The following is a 5487-nucleotide window of genomic DNA, read 5'->3' on the forward strand; positions in this document are numbered from 1 at the left end:
ATTCGAGTTATTCAAATTAAAAAATTCAACTAGATTCGAATTCGAAATTTGAAAAAAAAAATTCTAGTTGATTTAAAATAACTCAATTAATTCAATTCGAATAATTTGAAAATCCAAAACTTCAAAAAATTTTCGAATTGAATCGAATTTTACTCACCCTATTATCCACATTACATCCCCACAAACAGATGTTCAGTTTCACTTGTGAATTAAGTAGACTAATGTAATATAATAAAGTAATTTTATGTTATTTAAATTTTTTAGATACAAACTAAATAATATTCCTTTTACTACGTTTGACATTATTATAAATATTATTCATTTGATTAAGATTACTTTTCTCATGTTTGTAAGACATTTTTTTTACATTCATATACTATTTTAACTATTTTTCGTTTCAAATAATTGTGTAGTTTATCTCAATATACGTCAAGCTTTGTTTATGTTGTTTTCATTTATTAAATTTACGTAAATTCCAAAGTATTCTATGTTGTTTTCAATTTACACCTTTTTACCCTTTGTATTGACAAGTTAACTTTGCTACATTTATATTTATTACTAGCAATTGTTTGTTTCCACTTCACATACTTTTTCATTTCTAATGAGGAAAATGTACATTTATTTATGCTAAAACTACATTATCTTTCTCTATTTTTTAAATTTATAGTACAACTTCACGGTGCAAATCTAATTAATAAATATAACTTTACATATTATATACATAGCTACATAACATTTTCTAAACGTATGCATCACTATGGAAACTAATTAATATAGATATACATTCTAAAATAAATACAGCCCCTGAAGCAGGGAAGAAATTCTTTTCTTCACAAAAGAAAAAAAATCACCGAATGAGATCTTGTTTATGAGAAGGCCAAGCAATGGCAGTGGAGTCGAGGACTTTCTAGGCAAAAGCTTGGGAGATATAATTTGGTTTTGTTAACCAATGTGTCTTCATTCTGTGATAAACATCCTAACCGGTCTAAGAAAATTAACATAAAAACCATGCTTCTTGGAGTTTAACGTTTGTTTTACTTATGAATTGTTGATGCCCAAACATTTTTCTTGTGTACGAATCCACCCATTTGTAGCTCGGTAGGTGAAGAAGTGGACATGCATGACATACCGATATTGATTAATTTAGATCTCTATACCAATTCTCAAAGAAGCAACACTAAAGATTTCAAAAAGTTGATGGCATATGATTTCCTACATAAGAAGCATTCATATAATTTACACTTGTTCTTTGTCTCATAAATTTTGTGATATGTCTTCATTTTAAAAATAAAAAAGAAATAAATTTAAACTAAAACTAGAAGTACCATATGAACAACCAAAGCTCCCAGGAAAACTTCCATTTTGGTCTTGCTCGCTATTGGACAACATTTTCTTCCTAAGCTTTGGTTAATGCATGTATTGAAACTTGATAGTCTGACATTGTATTGTTATTCCCTTCAATTGATGGTTCAGTAAGCAATGGAGTGGAGTGAAGTTGTGTTCAACCCAAATATCTACAGAAATTGAAAGCAACATTACATACTGAAGAATCACAAGGCAATTTAAACATAATTGAATTGAATTTTAATCAATACCTGTTTTTGTAGTCTTCTAAAACAAACAAATTGATATCATGAAATGGAAGCACAACTACTAAAAATTAGATTATCTCACAACACACCATTCAGAAAGAGGACCAACAATAGAAAAACCTTACACATAGCTATATTTACATATTATTTCCTCAAGAAAATAAAGTAATAAAAGTGAGAAGATAAGAGTTGAAGTGCCTTACCATCCACCATTGTTTTGCTTGATTTGTAGCCAGGGGCGAAGTCAAAACAATTTTTTAAGGGGGCCGAATGAAATTTTAATTTTTTATAGTCTATATCTTTATATTTTTTAAAGGATTAAATCGAATTTTTATAATTTTAAGGGGGCAAAGTGAAATTTTACCTTTATTAATTTAAAACTTTTAAAAAAGTTGAGGGCCTAAATAGTAATTTTCCATTTTAGGGGGCCGATGACCCTGCCATCGCCCCTAGATTTGCCTCTGTTTGCAGCAGAGGAGAGGACAACAACTAGAGTTTGAAAAGATTTTTGTAAAAAATAATAAAAAATTTCATGAATGGAAGAAATTAATTAGATATGGAAGGAATCTAGAAAGAGATTGAGTTTACATCTAAGGACTCCACTTTCTTTTCCATATCACAAAGATGTTGAAGCTTCCTGACTCTTAGTTTTTTAGCAGAGAAACGATTTGAAATCACCTACACAACATCTTTGTGACATGGAAAAAGAAAAGGAAGCATTTAGGTAGATTAAAGAAAAGAAGAGAGAAAGAACTGGCTGTTTAAGCTTTTTGGGGTCTAGGTTTTATTCTTGGTGACAAACCCCATGGACATGAATGACATAGCCATTGGTAGCGACAAAATTTTAGGTTGTAGATAAACTGATGTTCTGGTAGTAGAAGGTGAAAGGGTAGAGAGAAAGGGAGGAGAAATGACTTTATAAGAAAAGATTAGAAAGAGTTACAAACCCTAAATTAAAAGTGGGCTTTTTTCATAATTGACCCAAATAAATTGATTATATATGAAAATGATCCAAGTGCAAAATCTTGTATGAAAATGGCCTATTTTATACAATGTTTTTTGGTACTGGCCATCTCACCACTGGCACCACCCTCCATCATCTCTTCATAATTGCCTGATGGCTGTCTGGTTTATAAAAACTGATTTTTTGTGTCGACATTGTGTTCGACAACATCAGTAAGTATTTTTTTCAAATACACTTAAAAAATACGGGTATTTTGGGATTAAAAAAAAGAGAAAAAAATATTTTTTAATAGGTGTAAGTGTTCTTGTTGCCAACACTAGTTCAAATTAAAAAAATGATTTTTTTCTTTTTTGGTGTCGGCATTTACGTTCCCGACATTGATTCAGTTTTTCTAAAAAAATAATTTTTTGCTTTTTTGGTGCCGACACCAATGTGGTTTTTGAAAAAAAAATTATTGGCGTGCTCTGGTTGCCAGGATCGGTGAAAAGAAGAGAAGAAAAGAGGAAGGTAAAGGATTGAAGACAATGTCTTTTTTTTTTGGTAAATAAAACAATGAATTACGTAGACTAGATCTTAGACAAATTATCAAAAGTACAATCTTCCTTTAATATCTCTTTAATCTCCAAAAGGGGTTCCTCAAACATGTGCAATGCTTCATCCCTCGTCAAAGCCATTTTTGCCAAAGCATCTGCTACCTGGTAAGACTTTCTTGGAGCATAATTCAAGGACCACTTCTCTTCAAAGGCTAGAATTTGTTGAATCCTCCTTATTAGAGAGCTTTTTGGCCAACAAACTTGCTTTCGCAGATAGAGATAGCATTTTCAAGGTTATTAGACTGAATAATGACCTCAACATAACCTTGTTTCTGAAGGAGAAGTAGACCATCCAATATTCCCCACAGCTCAGCAACCGCTACTGAACACTTCCCCAAAGACCGATTATATCCTAAGATCCACTTTCCTTTGCCATCGCGTATTACTCCACCTGCAGCAGAGAAACTAGACACAGAGTGAACAACAACATCAGTATTAAGGTAAAAACACATACCTGAGTTCTGATGAACAGATGTCTATTTTGGGCAACAATCGAACGCTGCATTACGGATAGAGGAAAAAAGATTCGCCCAACTATAAGAGGCGCTGATAATGTTTTTTAATTAAATCAGTTCGCATATACCCAAAGAGTGCGTAGTCACCCAGACACATGTCCAGTAGGTACGAAGCTCACTCAGAACATCAGTCCCAGGAATAGAAAGGATCGCGTGCTCCGTAGACACGTTTCCGGTTGGCCTAGAGTCTGTAGAGAATGTCAGTACTAGAGGTAGTGGAGTCAAGACAAAATAGTGGGGTCCTAGCAAATGGGTCTTATCATGAGTTGTAATAGTATCTGTAACAAAATGTATAAATACTTGAATACTCCCATGAATAGTACACAAAAAATATTAGTAAACAATTGGAGTAGTGAGCATAGACGAATTTTCGGTCATTAGATTTTTTGAGTTTGATTTAGTTTCCTTCCGTCTTCGAAGCAAATGGCTCACCCAAGTGAAAATTTCCCCTTCAACTCTTCATCAGGACAGGCTAGAGCATCAGGTTCCAGTGGCCAGCACAACAAAATAGAATTATTTGTTAGATGGTTCACCATGAAACCGAAAAACCTCGACAATACGGTTTATCAGAGAGAATCTAGTCCTTTGGGCTTAAATACTTCCACCAATTAGGGGTTGCCAATCCTTCCCAACCAAGAGGGAACCCCACAATAGTTCCTAGTCCTTCAAGAGCAAATGATATTTATGAAGGAACAGACAGTCACTTAAGAGGCACATCTTGAGCAGCAACAAACTTTTCAACAGGAGCTACGAAGAAATATGTATTATGACAACTCAGGTTTTCAGGATAATGTAAACACGTAGAATGAGGCCCCAAGCATGCAGATTAAAGAATGGAAAACTGAGATGGACAAATACGTAGAGACGTACGGGCGTTACACCCTAAATCACTGGACATGGATTGACTATTCTGTTTCAATAACCCGTTGGCCATTGAAATTGCTGCGGTAAACTTACCACGTGACTTCAAGGTCCCAAAAGATATGTTTGAGGGAAGAAGAGACCTACGACCTCATTCGATGCAGTACAATGACTACATGAATGTGCTAGAAGAGTCAAGTGCAGCGAAGTGCAAGGCCTTTTCCACAACGCTCAAAGGGAGCACCAAAGATTGGTACGTATCCTTTCCACAAGGTTTAGTTCAAAACTTCTCACAGTGGAGACAGATGTTTTTGGATAGTTTCAGGGCCCACAAAGCAATCATGAACACAACTATGGGGCTGATGTTTGTGAAATAAAGGGAGGGCGAGTCTCTTCAAGATTAGGTGAAGAGGTTCCATTGCGCGACCCTAAACATGAAAAACTTAGAGGACCAATGGGCCATAGATGCATTTATCATAGGAGTACAAAACGACCATGTATAGTACTCTTGCACGGATAACAGATTGCAGAGTCTAGCTAACTTGTATGAGCGAGCCTATAACTTCGTAGAGGCAAAAGAGATGAAACGAGCATTACGAGCCACCTTTCAAAGGGAAAATAGATAATTCAGAAATAGGGAAGGACCTTGCAATAGAGAAGGCCCCTTAGCCAATCACTATGAGTAAGAAATGATAGGCCGCAGAGGAATCAAACCTAAGGTGATACATTCAGGGCTCCCCAAAGACCTCAACAAGACCACACTAGAAGATATGTTCCTCAAGGAAAGTTTGAGGCCTACACCCCCTTAAATGCTACCTGTACCTACATTCTTAATCAAGTCAAAAGCCTTGACATCTTACCCAAGCTATCTCTGATGAGGAGCATTGGGAAAAGGTTGAACTCAATGGATCGATGTGCCTTCCACGATGAAATGGAGCATAAAACCAAGGATTGTTTCACAC

At 35.1% G+C, this 5487-nt stretch overlaps 1 long non-coding RNA gene across 1 annotated transcript; it reads right to left on the minus strand.

Annotated features, from left to right (window-relative positions):
• Positions 1–564: 564 nt before the first annotated feature.
• LOC121225032 (uncharacterized) lies at positions 565–2458 on the minus strand. Its single transcript, XR_005922694.1, has 3 exons — positions 1796–2458; positions 1326–1514; positions 565–1212 (listed from the first exon to the last, which is right to left on the minus strand). It is a non-coding gene; the product is annotated as an uncharacterized lncRNA (long non-coding RNA).
• Between the last annotated feature and the right edge of the window lie 3029 nt (positions 2459–5487).

This window comes from Gossypium hirsutum, chromosome D13 (genome assembly GCF_007990345.1).
Source record: "Gossypium hirsutum isolate 1008001.06 chromosome D13, Gossypium_hirsutum_v2.1, whole genome shotgun sequence".
In the NCBI taxonomy this organism is placed as follows: domain Eukaryota; kingdom Viridiplantae; phylum Streptophyta; class Magnoliopsida; order Malvales; family Malvaceae; genus Gossypium; species Gossypium hirsutum.